At 35.4% G+C, this 22,425-nt stretch overlaps 1 pseudogene; it reads right to left on the bottom strand.

The window, feature by feature from the left end:
- Positions 1–331: 331 nt before the first annotated feature.
- On the bottom strand, positions 332–1,320 carry LOC149204641 (glutathione S-transferase U17 pseudogene; annotated as a pseudogene).
- Between the last annotated feature and the right edge of the window lie 21,105 nt (positions 1,321–22,425).

Here is a 22,425-nt window from a genome sequence, read left to right as displayed (position 1 = left end):
AGTATATAATAATAATGAGTTATTTTTTCAAAAAATTGTTATGTTTTTAATAAAGTTCCAGCTAAATGCATTTATATAATCTAAAATAATAATGAGTTGCTTTCCCATAAAACTGTTTTGTTTTTAATGAAATTTCAAGATAGGAAGAAATTATATTCTAAAAACCATATCCCATTGGGATAAGGTTCAAATTACAGGAAATTCAATAATATTTCGCAATTTATAAGAACTTCATTCTCTTAATCTTCCAAGATTCTGATAACTGAAATTAAATTCCCAACAGCTTACGGATCCAGGATCACACCAATCTAAATCTGACATACGCGTCCTAATTTTATTAAGCTTAATTGCAAAAATAATTTTTCCTTACATGATTAGGCCGCCAAGTTAACACCCATCTAAGTATTATTTATCTGTTTTGATTTTATATGGCCAACGTGGCTTCCCCTAATTGCCAGCAAGTGCTACGTAGATTTTGCTCTATTGGCAGGCACATAATCGAAGACCATAGTCTGATCAGGCAAAACTTGTCTCCCTCCATCGGTCTCAGAGAATCCGTCTATCCATGCACTTAACAGCGGCATCTTCTCGGGTTCGATTAAAACTATATTAGTAACCTTTTGGACGTTTTTGATATATACCAACAACCCACCCAATGCGATGTCAACCAAGCCAAAATCATCTCCTCCAAATACGCTTTTCCCGAGCAGCTGCTCGTTCGCAGAGCATCTTCCAACGAGAAAAAGTTTGGCAACGATTCTTCCACCGCTTTTTGCTGCTCTTCAACCTGTCCCGCCAAAACTCGTCTGACACTTTTGAGTAATTTGTATTAGAAACAGAATAAGAAATATGAGTTGAAACTTCGAAAACCCCAAAGAGCAGGTAACTTAAGGATCGATGCAGCCAGATATAATTCGCATTATAATGAGTAAATTAAGTTTCCTTATAATGATCGAATTAAGTTACCTTATTGTCTACAAAAGCAGCCCAGAAGCGGGCAATGGCTCGGTCGTATGGATCTTTGGGCATAAGAAATGGCGCCTTTGTGTCCCACGTCTCGTCTATGTACTGCACAATAATTATCGACTCGCAAACAGTCTTTGCATTGTGAACGAACACCAGAACCTTTTTGTGAACAGGGTTCGATTGCAGCAGCAACTCGATTTTACTTTCAAAACCCTCTTCGTTGAACTCATAATCTATCCCTTTAAGAGCAAGTGCTATGCGAACCCGCGCCACAAAAGGACTGCGCCCCCAGCCCAACAGCTTCACTTGCCTCTCTTTTCTAGAAGCCGCCGTCGTCATTGCTGCAACGCTGAATCGCTTTCAACTGTGTGTCTCCGTTAGTTTTCTATAGTACGATATACCCACTCGGTGCAAATAAACAGAGATAGATCTTGCAAGAGTCGTGAACAAGCACGAAAGCTAACTTGGTCCGGTCCCGCAAGCAGGTCAGGAGTCGCCCACGTTTCACAGTAATGGTTAGATTCTGTGTGTGGCACATCGACCGGCCCGCAACAAAGTCGGGCTGGTAGATATGGACTTTAGAGTGTGAAAAATTATAATAATACAATCTGGACTTTAGAATTGGGATAAATTATAATAATGAGAATCATCTGTTGGACTTTGAAATGATGATAAATTATCATTAAAAAAATAATTTAATTTTATGATTATTGTTAAGTTACATATTAAATTAATATATATATATATATATATATATGTTTAATTATGGTCCATTAGTGATTTTTTGGTGTTCAAACTATAATTCAACAGCATATAAATATAACAATTATCCCTTTCCCTTTTAACCTTATCACAAAGGGCTAAATATGTGCTTGACGTTTTGAAATAGGATAACGCCCTTATCATAAAGGGCTAATATGTGCGTCACATTTTGAAATAGGATAAAGGAGAACAATATGATGAGATAAAGGAGTCTACGCTTTAAAGAAAGTAGATGTTTAAAAATAACATGAGCAAAGAGGGTGGCCTTGACACGAGTAGGAGGCTGCTCGAGGTCCCACTATCCTCTTATTTTCACGGTTCCTTTGTTCCCCTTACCCTAATCCATTACATAATTTTATTTATAATATTATATTTATTTTCCTTGTAAATTGTTATAATCTACTTTAATATTATATTCATAACTATAATACTTTACTTCTAATAGTTTTATTAATCTATATATATATATATATATATATATATATATATATATATATATATATATATATATATATATATATACTTTTAGCATTATAGTGTTAACGTTAGTATTGTTAGTATTTTAGAATTTGTATTGTAGTATTATTGTTAATACTATAGTATTATAATTATGATATATATTATTATTGATATTTATATATATTTATATTTATGATATTTATATATATATATATATATATATTTATGATTTATATTTATTGATTTTATAATTAATTTGGTATTATAATTTTATTACTATATTATTATTAGTTTTTATTTTATTAGGGATTATAATATTTATCTTGTGGCCAAAGTGTATTGATTCTACATTATTTCTGCTTACTTTTAGTAATTTTAACAAAAGTTTCAAGAAAATGCTAAACATTTATATTTTTCATAAATTCAAAAATAATTTTTTAATTTTCTAGAAATCCTATTTCTAAATTTTTATTGGCTTAACCATTTTTTATTGGACATAATTTCGCTTGTGGAGAGGGTTTTATTAGTTTTATTTTTTTTTATTAATGGCCATTTCGTGAGTGAATGCTTGACACTAACACTGACACTGACACTATTATGGTATTTATATTCCAACGGTGCTAGAACTGAACTTTATGTAGGCAAGGGGACGGCTAAATAAATATCCAATTAACATTTCCTTCTACAGAGATTACTATTACTTTTACAAATTTCCACATCGTGTATCAAGTATAGCTTTAATGTTTTATTAAATTCATGAAATTAATCATATTTTTACTAGTTAATAATTTATTCCAAAACATTTAAACTTAAACATTTGTTAACACTTGGTGTTTAAAATTTTTCAATAGTGTGCAAACCTTTGCATGTAAAGCAATGTGCAAAGATTTTCTTTTGCAAAGATTTCCACACAGTCAAAGCTTTGCACAAGCAAAGTTCTACACAAGTCTAATAAATATTTTTAATGTTTTTTTGATAGCATGGGCTAGGGTGACACTATTATGGTACTGGTCTTCCCAATGATGCGAGAACTAACACAGTTGCAAGTCATTTTCATAGGCGCAGACGAGGGGGGTGGTGCGGTGGTGGTAAACAAATATTCTAACTTTTACAATTTACACATTAAATATGGTACTAATAAAGGAATAATTCAAACTATAGTTTTAAATTTTAATTAAATTCATGAAATAAATCATATTTTTACTAGTTAAGGTAATACACATTTAGTGACTCCAATATTTTAAAAAATCAACAATCCAAAAACCTTTTCATTTCTCTTGTTATTTGTTCCTGTGGATATTTGTCATCCCATAAATCATTTCTATTCTAATATATTAAATTATTAATTGAAAGTGGAAATTCAAAATCATCACATCAATTGCTATAAAATTTTAGAAATTAGAAGGTTGAGTATAGGAGAGATTTTCATGTAAAGGAGTGTGCTGAGTTTTTGGCATAGTGAAAGCTCTACATAAGATAATCTCCACACAACTCTAGTAAATATTTGTAAGGCTTGCTTCTTAGCATTGGATGGCGAGCTATGTAAGAGAGAACTATTACTTTTACAAATTTCCACACTAGTAATTGCATTATTGAAACTATAGCTTAATGTTTTATTATTTTCATGAATTAATAATATTTTTATGTGTTAATCATTTATTTCAAAACATATAAACATAAACATTTGTTAACACATATTGTTTTAATGTTTTTAAATAGTGTGCAATGATTTCCATGTAAATTCCATGTAAATTAGTGGGCAGAGCTTTTCTTGTACGAAGTTTTCTGCATAATGAAAACTCTATAGAAGAGAAGCTCCCAAAAGTCTAGTAAATATTTTTAAGGTTTATTTTCTTACCATGGGATGAGGAGCTAAGTAAGAGATGACTATCACACTTACAAATTTTCACATTGGTAATGGCATTATTGAAATTATAATTTTAATGTTTTATTAAATTAGTCATATTTTTACCAATTTATCATTTATTTCAAAGCATATAAACTTAAAAATTCGTTAACATATGGTGTTTAAACATTTTAAATAGTTTTCAGAGATTTGCATGTAAATAATTGTGAGGACCTTTTCTTATGTGAAGTGGGAGAGAGGATGTCTTTTCTTACTGTTCAACTCAATTATGTTAGAATTGATGCAGTTGTAGGTGCTTTCCATGTGTGTAGCTTTAATTATGTGGAGGAGGGAGTATGTGCCATGTTCAGAAGATGGAGTGATTTCATATCTTAGATGTCAATTTCTTCTATAGATGTGTTATCATTTTTTACGGATTATATTTAGGCCCTTAGGTTATGAAAGAAATTTGATAATGTTACTCTTACAAATAATCAATTAATATTTTCTTCTACCGAGATTACTATTACCTTTACAAATTTCCACATTGTATACTATAGTCATATTGGCATTATTGAAACTATTGTTGCTACTTTGAGTACCATGAATAGGCATCATAATACACATTTAATGATTAAAATAAATGAAAAAACCAATAATACAAAAACCTCGTCGTTTCTATTGTTATTTCTTCACGTGGATCTTTGTCATCTCATAAATCAATTCTATTATGATATATTAAATTCTTAATTGAAAGTGAAAATTCAAAATCATGACATAATTTCTATAAAAAATTAGAAATTAGAAGCTTGAGTATAGTGGAGCTTTGCTTGTGTAAATATTTTGGAACAATGAAAGTAAAAAAAATTGGGGAGCTAAGTAATTGGCGAGCTAAGTAAGAAATGACTAGTTATTTTAAATATTTCTAAATTGCATTATTGAAAATATAGCTTTAGATTTTTATTAAATTCTTAAAATCAATCGTATTTTTAACAGTTCATCACTTATGCAGTCATTAACCCCTGACGTTTAAAGTTTTCAAAGTGTACGAAGCTTTTCATGTAAGTCATTAACCCCTGACGCTTAAAGTTTTTCAATAGTGGCTTTGGCTGCATTTGTCTTTTCTCCCAAGATGATTCCCTTATATGGGGGAAAAGTAGTAGGGGTTTCAACTGTGGATCCATCAATTGCAGTCCATCCATGCTTATCAGTGATACTGCCAGAAGTAGCACCAGTTAAAACATTTATAGGAGCAATTTTATCTTTCCATGAGTAGAAGGATATCCAAACATTATTTGCTTCCATATAATGTTTCCAGTCTGTGGCTAACTTTCTTTTCTGATCTGGGGTATATCCTTGGTCAAATTCATCTGCTTGAGGATTTGTATACAAATCCCAATTCAACATTTCTTTCATCCATTTAGAACTGATTTGTGATTTTAAGCATCCATCCATAAGTGAAAAAAACTTATGCATTTCCATGACTGCAGGCCTTTTACAGTCAGAAGGAATCTGTTTGAATCTGCATTTTGGAATCAGTTCTGATTGCTCAAGTTTCCCCAACCCATACCTCGGCTTTGCTGGTCTCATTAAGCAAATCATCTGAGTAAGCCTAGGGTCTTCTTCTTCTATAGAATGGATCATGAGAACATGATCTAAATCGGGCTCAGGCTCATGTGGGAAAGGAATATCAGAACATTTAGGATTCGGGCATGAGCTGATAGAAGTAGATGGAGGAGCAACACCAGTACGAGGATTATGGTGCAGATGAACATTCTGTTCGGCTAGAGTAAGCAGATTTACGACATTTGTACAATCTGGACATTTTACTTCTAAAGAAGAAAAATTAACAAGCTGAGCTAATTCGAAAAGCTGTGGATGTTTACAAGAAGAAAAGGATGATGATGAACAGGCGGTATCAACAGTGGAAGGATCTCTATAGTATTTGGATGATTTACAAGCAGCGTCTATTCTTCTCCGATCAATAGTTGACCTGCAAGGAAAGGATATGACTGCATTGGAAGCATTTTCAGTTATGTTGGCAGAAGTGATATTTCGGGGAATTTGTGGCCTGGAGTGATTGACAACCCAATGTTCAGGGAATTGCAGATCTTCCCATTTTATCAATAGATGTTCAATCTTTTGGTTCTTTGGGTCAGTTTTAACTACCACACTTGATTTGGAATCTCGACTGGGAGTATGACGGATTGCTGGCCATAAAGTGTTGGTATGTCTGAAGCAGGCTTTGGTCTGGATGGCTATATTGTTCCTCTTTCTCTTCATATCAAAACCAGTAGTATGGATTTGCAGCTGTAAGATATCTTTAATGGTTTCATCAAACACATATATAGAAAAGTTTGGGAAACAATCAAAGTATACAGGGCCATCAGACAAAGGAGCTACAATCCCTCCGATTATAGAATCTGTATATCTGTTGTGTGTTAGATCTCTAACAGTAGCAAGCACAAATGTTTTTAATCCTTTATGGACCAAAGGATTGATGCCAACCCGAATGCAACCAAGATGCAGATAATTTGTTTTTAACCTTTTTGCTTCTGCTTGTAAAACCTGAGGATTTAACAGTGGTATTGTCTGAATACTCTCAGAGTTCTCCTGAACTTGACTAACAGACTCTTTAATACTAATTCTGGATGCAGCAATTAAGTGAAAAGGAGCTAAGTCACTATAGACTTCAGAGGGTGTTATATCTGGTAAAGCCCATCTTGCAGAAGGCTGAAAGTCCTCATAAGTAAGTTTAGCAGAGTTTAAGGTTCTACTTGAACTATTTTCAAACATTTCTTTAAGAGGATTTTCTTCTGGATGTGAATCTTCTTCAAGCTCTCTAAATGAAACAGACTTTCTGGATGGCTCCATTTTCACTTAAAACAATATAGATCTGAGTACCAACCTTTTAGAACCAGACGTTACTGGCTCTGATTTCCAGCAGGGGCTCCTGTCACAAGCTTGCTCTTTCTCTGTGTCTCTTCCTATTTCTCTGGTAGCCAACTCCTGATGAACCAGTGACGAACCTACTTGGATCTTTCACACTCTGACGACCTCAACAGCGGCATCCACGCCTTCGAATGGCCTTGGTGTCCCTTCGATCTTTTGGCAAACCTCCTGCGAACTTGGGATGAAAGCACAGAGAAAACTACTACCACAGCGGACTTATAAACACACAGAGGTACTCAATAACAGAATGGCATACTCATTTTATTTCAGAATGGAGAAAATTCTTACAGAGTTTTTATAGAAATGGATTCTATACAGAGATAGACTAATCTCGCATTTATCGGACTTTTCACGGCTCAAAATTGAGCAAGTTACTACCGGAGGCTCCTGGCGAGGTATAGGCTCTGTCTCAGAATCAAACTTAACACCCAAACACTTGGCTCTTCTAATGGTTCGGCCACTTTAGGTTCTTACCAGTGCCGAGCACACTGATACGCAGGCTTCTCAAACCACCTAAGGACTTTGAGTGATTTCTCTTGTTGCAAGCAGATCAGACTAGATGTCCGCAGATGCAGAGCAGGAGAACACTCGACTCAAACACACACACGCAAAAACTCTCAAAATGCCGATACCCAACAAATGAACCTTACCCTTCTTATATAGGATGAGAAGGGGGGACAAGCATTACTGTTGGTCGGACAGAAATGACTTAAAGCTTAAAGAATCATTACTTTTCAGTCTTTATCAGAGCGACGTCGGCACAAATATTCGGGTCCATAAAACAGACCGAATAATTGCTTCCGGGTAACGCATGAGATATAGTCTGTAAAGTAGATTCAGATATTATGGCTATCTACACAGTGGATACTTTTGTACAAAAAGCCCACGGGAAAAGACTAGATAAGAATATTTAAACTGTGGAAGCTTTTAAACAGTAAAGCCCACGGGAACTCTGGTCACAATTAAGCCCTTGTGACTGGTACGTAATCAGAATATAGTCAGATCAGGGAATCTGTTTCTTTTATAAAGTAGATCATCACATGCCTTTGTATAAATCCTCCGGACTATCATGGGTTTACCCAGTATGATTTGATGCTGGACTTTGGTTAAGACATACCATTCTAAGTGCTCTCTCATGTATTCCTGGAGGGAATAATTTGTCATGTGAAAAGGATCCCACTCTTGAACTGTCATTTCTTTGACTGTGCTGTATATACGATGAAAACATTCCCCAATGTTGTACTCAAAACATCTGTGACAGTATTTTCTTTCATATCTTTCATGATATACTGGGTCCATGGCTGTTCTGCTAACTCCGTAATCTGTCCACCAATTCTGAAACCATTCACATTATAGATTTTTCTGGGATGCTGCCATTGTACTGAATTTCAACTTTGTGTAATGGGTTTCTTCTCTGTCATCAACATTCATGAAGTCCCACCACAGCTTTTTATAATCTGAAAAATCATAAACTGTGTCAGGGAACATTACTTTGGGATCATTTCTGGGCCATCGAGCACATGGTTGGACTTCGGGTTGGTTGATCCACAAGTCTCTGGTTCGGTAGATGCAATAATAGCTTTCATAGATTCCTGTGTCACGGCCTCCATGGTGCCAGATACATCCAATGTCATGAAAATCCGTTTCTAGGGCCCGTCTTGCGGTTCCAGCATCTGCTTTTGCTTTGTCATACATCATATCATGGATCCATTTTCTGCCCTTTGCGTACACCTTTTTTTCAGGTACATAATGCTGGAGATCAGTGTGAGGCTCTAAGTTGGCATCAAGGACTTTTGTGTTCCTTAATTGCCATGTGGGTCTCCAATTGTCTCTGTATGTATCCCAGTCTTGATTTTCTGGAATGGTTCTCAAGACCTCTTGTTTTTGGTGCTGGTCCCACTCAGTAATAATCATCATGATATGTGCTATATTTTGTTCAAGGTATTCCCTGCTGAGAAAGTCAGGAAGACAATTTTCCTTTCCTTTGATGTGCTCAATGGAAAAATCAAAATTTGCAAAGAGCGCCTGCCATCTGGCAAACTTTGCTTCTTCTGGTTTCTTGATGTCCTTAGATAGGACTTTCTTCATTGCTGACGCATCTGTTCTGAGAAGAAAAGGCTTGTTTATTAGATATACTGCAAACTTGCTGATGCAATTCCATGCAGCTTTCACTTCTCTTTCAATAACAGAATAATTCTGTTCTGCTGGGTTCCATACTCCTGAGGCAAACTGTACCACTTGTTCTTCTTTGTCAACTTTTTGTTTTAGAATCCCTCCCCAGCCTATGTCACTGGCGTCGGATTCAACTATTTTGAATGCCTCATCATCTGCTATGTACAGTATAGGCAAGGACTTTACCTTTGCTTTGATTTCTTGCACTGCTCTGGTATGGGCATCTGACCATTGAGGGGGATTTTTGCCAAGCCGCTTATTCAGCACTTTCCTGTCACTGGCACAGTCTTGATAAAAACTGCTTACATAATTTAGGCAGCCAAGGAACCTTTGCACTTGTGTCTTGTCTTTTAAGACATCTGGAAATTTGTCTGCAAAGTCAATGGCATGTTGTTGCAGAGAGATTTGTCCATTAGAAATCTGGTGGCCTAAGAACTTTATAGAAGTCTGAAATACTTCTATTTTCTTTTTACTAAGCACAAGCCCATTTTTCTTGACCAACTTCATGAAAATATTTACATGCTTGAAGTGATCATCAATATTTTTGGAAAAAATTAAAACATCATCAATATATACAAGTAACCAATCAAAATATGGCTTAAAAATATCATCCATGACCTTTTGAAACTTTGAAGGAGCATTTTTAAGACCGAATGGCATGACATTCCATTCATAGTGCCTTGCAGGAATACTAAAAGCAGTTTTGAACTTATCTTCCTCATTAATGGCAACTTGCCAAAATCCTGCTTTTAAATCAAATTTTGAAAATATTTTTGCCCCTGCAATTCTTCTGATCAAGTCTCCTTTATGTGGAATGGGATAAGTATCATCAGCCAAAACTGAATTTAGAGGCTTGTAATTTATCACAAGTCTAGGGATACCTCTAATTTGTTCAGCTCTTTTGTTTACATAGAATCCATAGCAATTCCAGGGGCTAGTGGATTCTCTGATCAATCCTCTATTGAGCAATTGCTGAATTTCTTTTTGGCATAGTTCTCTGTATTCTTGGCTCATAGGGATCACTCTGCTTTTACAGGGCTTTCCTGTGTATCCCTCTTTATAGGGCAACTTAATGGTATGTTGCTTTCTGTGCCAAAAGGTATTTGGCTCTTCTGAACAACATTTTTCTTCCAGTTTTCCTTTCAGTTCTTGGATTCTTCTTTTGATTTGGGGTAGTTTCAGCTGTTCTTCTATTCTCAATGTGCTTTTTAGATCTTTAAGATCTGATAGCAAAGATTCTGCTTTGTCTAATTTCTGCATGGCTTGAACCATTGTAGAAACTCTTGGAGTTGAAACATAAGGAAGCTCACTTCTTTTTCTTCTTCCTTTAGATGTGGGCACAGAAATGAAATAACCAGCTCTACTTCCTTTCAATCTGGCTGAGCCATGAGGTTCTACTGCAGCTAAAAAAACATTCCCTAATATACAATCAATAGGGATGTCTGCTATGGCAAACTTCATGTATACACAGTGGGTATCAAAACATAGTGAAGCTCTAGGAATTTCATATTTGAGTTTCTTATTTCCTAGGCCTACAACTTCTCTTTCAGCAGAGACCCAATATTTTGCTGGAACATTTCTGATGTTAAGAATATTAATATCTGCACCAGAATCTAATAATGCAGTCATGAAAAATATCTGGCCTTGGATACAGATTTTTACCTTGACATGATGTTGCTGATATGTGATGGTAAACAATCTCATATCTTGAAAGCCAAAGTTTGGGTCTGACCTTCCTTCAGCAACCTGAATTTCTTGTCTATGGGCTATTGTGTTCCAGGATTCTTCTTCTTTTTCTTCTTGAATCTCCTTGCCTTTCTTAATTTCTGCAATTTGAGCTTTGATTGAAGAAATCTCTGCTTTGAGTTGGTGAATTTCACCACTCACTTCTCCCAAAGTCAGGGACCTTACTTTCCCTAGTTTCTGGTGATGCATTTGGAAAGACTTAGTGTTCCTTTCATAGGATGCATCAACAAACAAAGGTTTCTTACCTGATTCTTTTGAGGCTTTTGATTTAAGCTGATCTGTGAATGCTTCTATCAGGCGGTTCTTCATGGCTCCTTCTTCCATTGTCCTAATATGCGATAAAATCTTCATTTCTGCTTCTTCTTCAACAGATGCCATTAGGACTTTTTCTTTAGGAGGCTTTGTTCTTTCTTCTTCTTCTTCGCTGGAACTGTACAAAAATTCAGAATCATCTTCACAAAATATATGACATGCACATTCTTCTGAATTATAGCAAGAACATTCAGATGATTCAGAATCAGTATACTGGCCCATGTTAACTTGAAATTCTTCTTCTGAAGTGCTAAAAGAATCAAGAGACGATTCCTCTAATTGGTGCTGCTGGGCTGAGTCTTTGATAATAAGATTTGGGCACCTTTCTGTAGCATGGGTCCTTGATTTGCATCTCAGGCAAAAGCTTGGGCCTGAATGCTCTTTCTTAACCTGTTTGGCCTTTTGAGCATAAACAACTGTCTTTTTTCCCTTATTAATCTTTGATTCTTCCCCTTTGGGACATCTTGAAGCTGTATGCCCAGTCTGGCCACACAACCAGCAAGTAATTTTGTTCCATTTGTCTTGCTTGGATGTATGCAAATGGATGTCAGAAGGAGTATAATAATGGGTTTTTGGAATATATTTGTAGTGGCCCTTCTTTTTATGGCTTTTATCCCTTGTAGAATACTTCCTTCTATTTTTTGGATAATCCCTTCGATTTTTGTAGAAATTCTCTTTGAATTCTCTTTTAGCCCTCTTCTTAGACTTTCTCTTTTTGACCAATGGGTCATCTATTGTCAGTCCATATTTGCTGCAAATGGACTTTCTATCTGGTAGTCTGGACAGTTTTTCCAAAGACTTGTTTACCTTTGAGCTGGTACAAAGACTTACCAGTGTCTTTGTAATAAGGGAATAAATTTCTCCCCATGTATAAGACTCAAAAGGTAACTGAAAAATTTCTTGCAATCTAATATAGTCAACAAATCTAGAGGGTAGAGCAGCTAGATATACCTGCTTCCAGAGCAAGTTTTTGGAATCTTTCACCTCATAGATTCGCTGCATCCAATCTCTATGGAAATCATCAAATTGAGACATCTTATGACATTTGAGGTTCATCAAAATGATTTCATGTTTGTTGGCAATTTCTGTCTCACAGCCACACCAATGTTCTAGAATCATTGATGTTAGCGCGCCAATCATATTGCTTATTACAGTACCATCAGGATTATGAATAACATCTCCTTTTTCATCCTTGAGCACTTCTGCTTCCATGGTCTCAATAAGTTTAGGAGAAGATTCAGTTTCCCACCATCTGAGAAGAGTACCTGTAAAACATTGGATGATGGTTCTGCAAGCATCTACCTCTGATTTTCCTCTAAGACACATGAGTTTATATTCAGTATACATTAAATCAATCATCTGGCGAATTTGGCCAATGCTCATGTTGTCTAAGTTCCATTCTCTGTGGGAATCAGGGAAGAAAGTATGGGCTTTAGGCAATTTTCCAGCAGGGGCTCCTGTCACGAGCTTGCTCTTTCTCTGTGTCTCTTCGTATTTCTCTGGTAGCCAACTCCTGATGAACCAGTGACGAACCTACTTGGATCTTTCACACTCTGACGACCTCAACAGCAGCATCCACGCCTTCAAATGGCCTTGGTGTCCCTTCGATCTTTTGGCGAACCTCCTGCGAACTTGGGATGAAAGCACAGAGAAAACTACTACCACAACGGACTTATAAACACACAGAGGTACTCAATAATAGAATGGCATACTCATTTTATTTCAGAATGGAGAAAATTCTTACAGAGTTTTTATAGAAATGGATTCTATATAGAGATAGACTAATCTCGCATTTACCGGACTTTTCACAGCTCAAAATTGAGCAAGTTACTACTGGAGGCTCCTGGCGAGGTACAGGCTCTGTCTCAGAATCAAACTTAACACCCAAACACTTGACTCTTCTAATGGTTCGGCCACTTTAGGTTCTTACCAGTGCCGAGCACACTGATACGCAGGCTTCTCAAACCACCTAAGGACTTTGAGTGATTTCTCGTGTTGCAAGCAGATCAGACTAGATGTCCGCAGATGCAGAGCAGGAGAACACTCGACTCAAACACACACACGCAAAAACTCTCAAAATGCCGATACCCAACAAATGAACCTTACCCTTCTTATATAGGATGAGAAGGGGGGACAAGCATTACTGTTGGTCGGACATAAATGACTTAAAGCTTAAAGAATCATTACTTTTTAGTCTTTATCAGAGCGACGTCCGCACAAATATTCGGGTCCATAAAACAGACCGAATAATTGCTTCCGGGTAACGCATGAGATATAGTCTGTAAAGTAGATTCGGATATTATGGCTATCTACACAGTGGATACTTTTGTACAAAAATCCCACGGGAAAAGACTAGATAAGAATATTTACACTGTGGAAGCTTTTAAACAGGAAAGCCCACGGGAACTCTGGTCACAATTAAGCCCTTGTGACTGGTACGTAATCAGAATACAGTCAGATCAGGGAATCTGTTTCTTTTATAAAGTAGATCATCACATGCCTTTGTATAAATCCTCCGGACTATCATGGGTTTACCCAGTATGATTTGATGATGGACTTTGGTTAAGACATACCATTCTAAGTGCTCTCTCATGTATTCCTGGAGGGAATAATTTGTCATGTGAAAAGGATCCCACTCTTGAACTGTCATTTCTTTGACTGTGTTGTATATACGATGAAAACATTCCCCAATGTTGTACTCAAAACATCTGTGACAGTATTTTCTTTCATATCTTTCATGATATACTGGGTCCATGGCTGTTCTGCTAACTTCGTAATCTGTCCACCAATTCTGAAACCATTCACATTGTAGATTTTTCTGGGATGCTGCCATTGTACTGAATTTCAACTTTGTGTAATGGGTTTCTTCTCTGTCATCAACATTCATGAAGTCCCACCACAGCTTTTTATAATCTGAAAAATCATAAACTGTGTCAGGGATCATTACTTTGGGATCATTTCTGGGCCATCGAGCACAAGGTTGGACTTGGGGTTGGTTGATCCACAAGTCTCTGGTTCGGTAGATGCAATAATAGCTCTCATAGATTCCTGTGTCACGGCCTCCATGGTGCCAGATACATCCAATGTCATGAAAATTCGTTTCTAGGGCCCGTCTTGCGGTTCCAGCATCTGCTTTTGCTTTGTCATACATCATATCATGGATCCATTTTCTGCCCTTTGGGTACACCTTTCTTTCAGGTACATAATGCTGGAGATCAGTGTGAGGTTGTAAGTTGGCATCAAGGACTTTTGTGTTCCTTAATTGCCATGTGGGTCTCCAATTGTCTCTGTATGTATCCCAGTCTTGATTTTCTGGAATGGTTCTCAAGAACTCTTGTTTTTGGTGCTGGTCCCACTCAGTAATAATCATCATGATATGTGCTATATTTTGTTCAAGGTATTCCCTGCTGAGAAAGTCAGGAAGACAATTTTCCTTTCCTTTGATGTGCTCAATGGAAAAATCAAAATTTGCAAAGAGCGCCTGCCATCTGGCAAACTTTGCTTCTTCTGGTTTCTTGATGTCCTTGGATAGGACTTTCTTCATTGCTGACGCATCTGTTCTGAGAAGAAAAGGCTTGTTTATTAGATATACTGCAAACTTGCTGATGCAATTCCATGCAGCTTTCACTTCTCTTTCAATAACAGAATAATTCTGTTCTGCTGGGTTCCATACTCCTGAGGCAAACTGTACCACTTGTTCTTCTTTGTCAACTTTTTGTTTTAGAATCCCTCCCCAGCCTATGTCACTGGCATCGGATTCAACTATTTTGAATGCCTCATCATCTGCTATGTACAGTATAGGCAAGGACTTTACCTTTGCTTTGATTTCTTGCACTGCTCTGGTATGGGCATCTGACCATTGAGGGGGATTTTTGCCAAGCCGCTTATTCAGCACTTTCCTGTCACTGGCACAGTCTTGATAAAAACTGCTTACATAATTTAGGCAGCCAAGGAACCTTTGCAGTTGTGTCTTGTCTTTTAAGACATCTGGGAATTTGTCTGCAAAGTCAATGGCATGTTGTTGCAGAGAGATTTGTCCATTAGAAATCTGGTGGCCTAAGAACTTTATAGAAGTCTGAAATACTTCTATTTTCTTTTTACTAAGCACAAGCCCATTTTTCTTGACCAACTTCATGAAAATATTTACATGCTTGAAGTGATCATCAATATTTTTGGAAAAAATTAAAACATCATATATATTAAATCAATAAATTTATTTAATCAATAAATATATTAATACATATTAAATCATTAAATTTATATCACAAATAATAAAAAACACAATATATATATCAAATCAACATATAAATCAAAACATAATATATATTAAATTAATATATAAATCAAAACATAATATACATCAAACCAAATACACATATATATCATAATATAATAAATCAATATATACATATCTTAACACATTAATATATATCAAATCAATAAAACATAATATATATTACATCAAATTTGTTAATACATATCTTAAAACATGATATATATTAAATCAATAAATTTATTTAATCAATAAATATATTAATACATATCATATCAATAAATTTATATCTCAAATAATACAAAACATAATATATATTGAATCAACATATAAATCAAAGCATATATAAATCAAAACATAATATACATCAAATCAAAATACACATATATATCATAATATATTAAATCAATATTTACATATCTAAGCACATTAATATCAATCAATAAGACATATATATGTATAAAAAGAAATAAACATAATACATATTAAATCAATATATAATATATATTAAAATCAATATATAATATATATTAAAATCAATATATATTAAAACAAATCATAATATATATTAAATCAAAATATATATAAAGCAATATATACATATCTTAATACATTAAATCAATCAATATAAAAAGAAATAAACTAATCTTATCACAATTAGATTAAAACATAACAAATATACATAAAACATTTATATACAAATGAACCTCTCCTCTTACCTGGATCTTGTCGGCTCTGCTCTCTCCCTTATCTTCACCTATTTATTCACCATCACCCATATCTGACTTCTTCAATAATTCTCATCCTGATGATGAACCACAGAGGCTGGTTCGAAACGTCGATGCACTAAAACAACAGATGCGATGAATCCGGAAGATACAACCACACATCATCAATATATACAAGTAACCAATCAAAATATGGCTTAAAAATATCATCCATGACCTTTTGAAACTTTGAAGGAGCATTTCTAAGATCGAATGGCATGACATTCCATTCATAGTGCCCTGCAGGAATACTAAAAGCAGTTTTGAACTTATCTTCCTCATTAATGGCAACTTGCCAAAATCCTGCTTTTAAATCAAATTTTGAAAATATTTTTGCCCCTACAATTCTTCTGAACAAGTCTCCTTTATGTGGAATGGGATAAGTATCATCAGCCAAAACTGAATTTAGAGGCTTGTAATTTATGACAAGTCTAGGGATACCTCTAATTTGTTCAGCTCTTTTGTTTACATAGAATCCATAGAAATTCCAGGGGCTAGTGGATTCTGTGATCAATCCTCTGTTGAGCAATTGCTGAATTTCTTTTTGGCATAGTTCTCTGTATTCTTGGCTCATAGGGATCGCTCTGCTTTTACAGGGCTTTCCTGTGTATCCTTCTTTATAGGGCAACTTAATGGTATGTTGCTTTCTGTGCCAAAAGGCATTTGGCTCTTCTGAACAACATTTTTCTTCCAGTTTTCCTTTCAGTTCTTGGATTCTTCTTTTGATTTGGGGTAGTTTCAGTTGTTCTTCTATTCTCAATGTGCTTTTTAGATCTTTAAGATCTGATAGCAAAGATTCTACTTTGTCTAATTTCTGCATGGCTTGAACCATTGTAGAAACTCTTGGAGTTGAAACATAAGGAAGCTCAATTCTTTTTCTTCTTCCTTTAGATGTGGGCACAGAAATGAAATAACCAGCTCTACTTCCTTTCAATCTGGCTGAGCCATGAGGTTCTACTGCAGCTAAAAAAACATTCCCTAATATACAATCAACAGGGATGTCTGCTATGGCAAACTTCATGTATACACAGTGGGTATCAAAACATAGTGAAGCTCTAGAAATTTCATATTTGAGTTTCTTATTTCCTAGGCCTACAACTTCTCTTTCAGCAGAGACCCAATATTTTGCTGGAACATTTCTGATGTTAATAATATTAATATCTGCACCAGAATCTAATAATGCAATCATGAAAAATATCTGGCCTTGGATACAGATTTTTACCTTGACATGATGTTGCTGATATGTGATGGTAAACAATCTCATATCTTGAAAGCCAAAGTTTGGGTCTGACCTTCCTTCAGCAACCTGAATTTCTTGTCTATGGGCTGTTGTGTTCCAGGATTCTTCTTCTTTTTCTTCTTGAATCTCCTTGCCTTTCTTAATTTCTGCAATTTGAGCTTTGATTGCAGAAATCTCTGCTTTGAGTTGGTGAATTTCACCACTCACTTCTCCCAAAGTCAGGGACCTTACTTTCCCTGGTTTCTGGTGATGCATTTGGAAAGACTTAGTGTTCCTTTCATAGGATGCATCAACAAACAAAGGTTTCTTACCTGATTCTTTTGAGGCTTTTGATTTAAGCTGATATGTGAATGCTTCTATCAGGCGGTTCTTCATGGCTCCTTCTTCCATTGTCCTAATATGCGATAAAATCTTCATTTCTGCTTCTTCTTCAACAGATGCCATTAGGACTTTTTCTTTAGGAGGCTTTGTTCTTTCTTCTTCTTCTTCGCTGGAACTGTACAAAAATTCAGAATCATCTTCACAAAATATATGACATGCACATTCTTCTGAATTATAGCAAGAACATTCAGATGATTCAGAATCAGTATACTGGCCCATGTTAACTTGAAATTCTTCTTCTGAAGTGCTAAAAGAATCAAGAGACGATTCCTCTAATTGGTGCTGCTGGGCTGAGTCTTTGATAATAAGATTTGGGCACCTTTCTGTAGCATGGGTCCTTGATTTGCATCTCAGGCAAAAGCTTGGGCCTGAATGCTCTTTCTTAACCTGTTTGGCCTTTTGAGCATAAACAGCTGTCTTTTTTCCCTTATTAATCTTTGATTCTTCCCCTTGGGGAATCTTGAAGCTGTATGCCCAGTCTGGCCACACAACCAACAAGTATTTTTGTTCCATTTGTCTTGCTTGGATGTATGCAAATGGATGTCAGAAGGAGTATAATAATGGGTTTTTGGAATATATTTGTATTGGCCCTTCTTTTTATGGCTTTTATCCCTTGTAGAATACTTCCTTCTATTTTTTGGATAATCCCTTCGATTTTTGTAGAAAGTCTCTTTGAATTCTCTTTTGGCCCTCTTCTTAGACTTTCTCTTTTTGACCAATGGGTCATCTATTGTCAGTCCATATTTGCTGCAAATGGACTTTCTATCTGGTAGTCTGGACAGTTTTTCCAAAGACTTGTTTACCTTTGAGCTGGTACAAAGACTTACCAGTGTCTTTGTAATAAGGGAATAAATTTCTCCCCATGTATAAGACTCAAAAGGTAACTGAAAAATTTCTTGCAATCTAATATAGTCAACAAATCTAGAGGGTAGAGCAGCTAGATATACCTGCTTCCAGAGCAAGTTTTTGGAATCTTTCACCTCATAGATTCGCTGCATCCAATCTCTATGGAAATCATCAAATTGAGACATCTTATGACATTTGAGGTTCATCAAAATGACCTCATGTTTGTTGGCAATTTCTGTCTCACAGCCACACCAATGTTCTAGAATCATTGATGTTAGCACGCCAATCATATTGCTTATTACAGTACCATCAGGATTATGAATAACATCTCCTTTTTCATCCTTGAGCACTTCTGCTTCCATGGTCTCAATAAGTTTAGGAGAAGATTCAATTTCCCACCATCTGAAAAGAGTACCTGTAAAACATTGGATGATGGTTCTGCAAGCATCTACCTCTGATTTTCCTCTAAGACACATGAGTTTATATTCAGTATACATTAAATCAATCATCTGGCGAATTTGTCCAATGCTCATGTTGTCTAAGTTCCATTCTCTATGGGAATCGGGGAAGAAAGTATGGGCTTCAGGCAATTTTCCCTTCCCTTCAATGTCAGGAGCAGAATATCTGGAAAATCTATGTTCAAGAGGCTCATAGATTGGGAGGATTTGTGTTTCCTGAGATTTTTGTTCTTATGTTTCTAGTTCCCTGAATAAGGAAGCAATACTGATGTGTTCAGACTCATCAGTCTTTGAGGTGGTTTCTTTGGGGAACAGCAGAGGGAATTTCTGTACATTCCTTATTGGATTCTCAATCTTTATATTTCTTTTTACCAGGAAAGAATTTGGAACTGGCTTTTCAACTTTTGTGACCTGCATCCTTTCAAATTTCTCATTTAACCCAGTAAGGAGTGTCTTAGTTACATCAATATGTCCAACTAAGTTTTCTCCTATTTCTTCAATCTTATTCAATGATTCCTTGGTGTAAGAACAAGTCATGCTGGAATCAAATTGTAAATTATTCAAACAAGAATTTACACAATTAAGTGAAGACTGTACAATATCTACTTGCTTCTTTACATCTTCTGCTTTAGCCACATTCATTTCTAGACCCTTCAGAGCAGTATTGGTCCAATTTAACTGTTCACTAGCCTTTTGAATTCTACCATCAATTCCTAAGGCATTATCATCTTTTTGAACCAGGGGAATGGCTTTGGCTGCATTTGTCTTTTCTCCCAAGATGATTCCCTTATATGGGGGAAAAGTAGTAGGGGTTTCAACTGTGGATCCATCAATTGCAGTCCATCCATGCTTATCAGTGATACTGCCAGAAGTAGCACCAGTTAAAACATTTATAGGAGCAATTTTATCTTTCCATGAGTAGAAGGATATCCAAACATTATTTGCTTCCATATAATGTTTCCAGTCTGTGGCTAACTTTCTTTTCTGATCTGGGGTATATCCTTGGTCAAATTCATCTGCTTGAGGATTTGTATACAAATCCCAATTCAACATTTCTTTCATCCATTTAGAACTGATTTGTGATTTTAAGCATCCATCCATAAGTGCAAAAAACTTATGCATTTCCATGACTGCAGGCCTTTTACAGTCAGAAGGAATCTGTTTGAATCTGCATTCTGGAATCAGTTTTGATTGCTCAAGTTTCCCCAACCCATACCTCAGCTTTGCTGGTCTCATTAAGCAAATCATCTGAGTAAGCCTAGGATTATGGTGCAGATGAACATTCTGTTCGGCTAGAGTAAGTAGATTTACGACATTTGTACAATCTGGACATTTTACTTCTAAAGAAGAAAAATTAACAAGCTGAGCTAATTCGAAAAGTTGTGGATGTTTACAAGAAGAAAAAGATGATGATGAACAGGCGGTATCAACAGTGGAAGGATCTCTGTAGTATTTGGATGATTTACAAGCAGCATCTATTCTTCTCCGATCAATAGTTGACCTGCGAGGAAAGGATATGACTGCATTGGAAGCATTTTTAGTTATGTTGGCAGAAGTGATATTTCGGGGAATTTGTGGCCTGGAGTGATTGACAACCCAATGTTCAGGGAATTGCAGATCTTCCCATTTTATCAATAGATGTTCAATCTTTTGGTTCTTTGGGTCAGTTTTAACTACCACACTTGATTTGGAATCTCGACTGGGAGTATGACGGATTGCTGGCCATAAAGTGTTGGTATGTCTGAAACAGGCTTTGGTCTGGATGGCTATATTGTTCCTCTTTCTCTTCATATCATAACCAGTAGTATGGATTTGCAGCTGTAAGATATCTTTAATGGTTTCATCAAACACATATATAGAAAAGTTTGGGAAACAATCAAAGTATACAGGGCCATCAGACAAAGGAGCTACAATTTCATGTAAAGCAAAGTTTTCCAATAGTGTACGATGCTTTTCATGTAAAGCAATGTCTGGAGCCTTCCATGCAGTGAATTTAAATAGTGTACGAAGCTTTTCATGTAAAGCAATGTCTGGAGCTTTCTACGCAGTGAATTTAAATAGTGTAGGCAGCTTTTTATGTAAAGCAAGAGTTTTCCACACAGTGAAAGCTCAGTAGAAGAAAATCTTCACACAAGTCTAGTAAATATTTTTAAAGTTCAGTATAGGTTAGAAAGCAAAGTAAAAAACAACTATTAATTTTACAAATTCCACACTAGTTATGAAATTATTGAAACTACAGATTTAATGTTTTATTAAATTCATGAAATTAATAATATTTTTAAAGTTAGTAATTTATTTGAATATGTGTAAATTTAAACATTCCTTAATGCCTAGAGTTTAAAGATTTTCAATAATATGCAGAGCGTTGCTTTTGTAGAGCGATAAACAGGGGGTCCTTTGTTACTGCTCTAAAAACGTATGCTACAATTTATGCAGTTGCAGGGGTTTTCCAGGAAAAGCTTTTACTATTCGAAGGAGGGAGAATGTGCGAGAGAGTATATGCAGTGTGTAGAAGACAAAGTGATTTCAGATGTTAGATACCAATTCCTCCCTCAAATTCATTATTGTTTTTGACAAATTAGATGTAAGCCTATTTGCTTTGAAAGAAATTTTATAATCTTACTCTTACGATGGTAGGAATATAAAATGTATTAGTATTTTATAATATTAAATAAACTATGTTTCTAATACATGTGAGAAAGAAGTTTTGTGCGGCAAAACCAAGTGTGAAAACTAGACAATCTATGAAACATTTTGTTGGTTCTTTGTGCAAAGTTTTTATTATGCTTTGAGTTTATGCGAAATGAGGGATCTACATCCATATATTTTAATTGTAATGTGCTTTTAACTCTTTTGGAGTTAGTACATCTTCATTTTTATGTTAGTAGATTGTGAAACCTTAAAATTTTCATTCGCACTTTGACACAAAACCAATAGTTATTAGGTTTGTACAATGAAAGCTTGAGAGTACATATGCATTTTTTCTATTTTGAAAGTATATGTTAGTATTAATATTTTAATGATTTGGAAATCATGTTTCTATATTTTATATCTTGAAATCGTCTTCCACAGAGTGAGTTTTCTTTGCAATTCTACACATACATTTTTGTTGTTGAAAGTATATATTAATATTAATATTTTAATTTTTTGAAAGCCATGTTTCTAGATGGGATTTTTAATGCTTCTATGGTTTTCTTGTTTTTTCTACGCATGGGTGCATTGATTGAATACATGGGCAGATGTGT

This window comes from Pinus tabuliformis, chromosome 1_2 (genome assembly GCF_031772625.1).
Source record: "Pinus tabuliformis cultivar Carrire ecotype Pingquan chromosome 1_2, CPIR1, whole genome shotgun sequence".
NCBI classification, from domain to species: domain Eukaryota; kingdom Viridiplantae; phylum Streptophyta; class Pinopsida; order Pinales; family Pinaceae; genus Pinus; species Pinus tabuliformis.
Note: the sequence above shows the minus strand (reverse complement) of the source record. Positions and strands in the feature narration are given on the sequence as shown.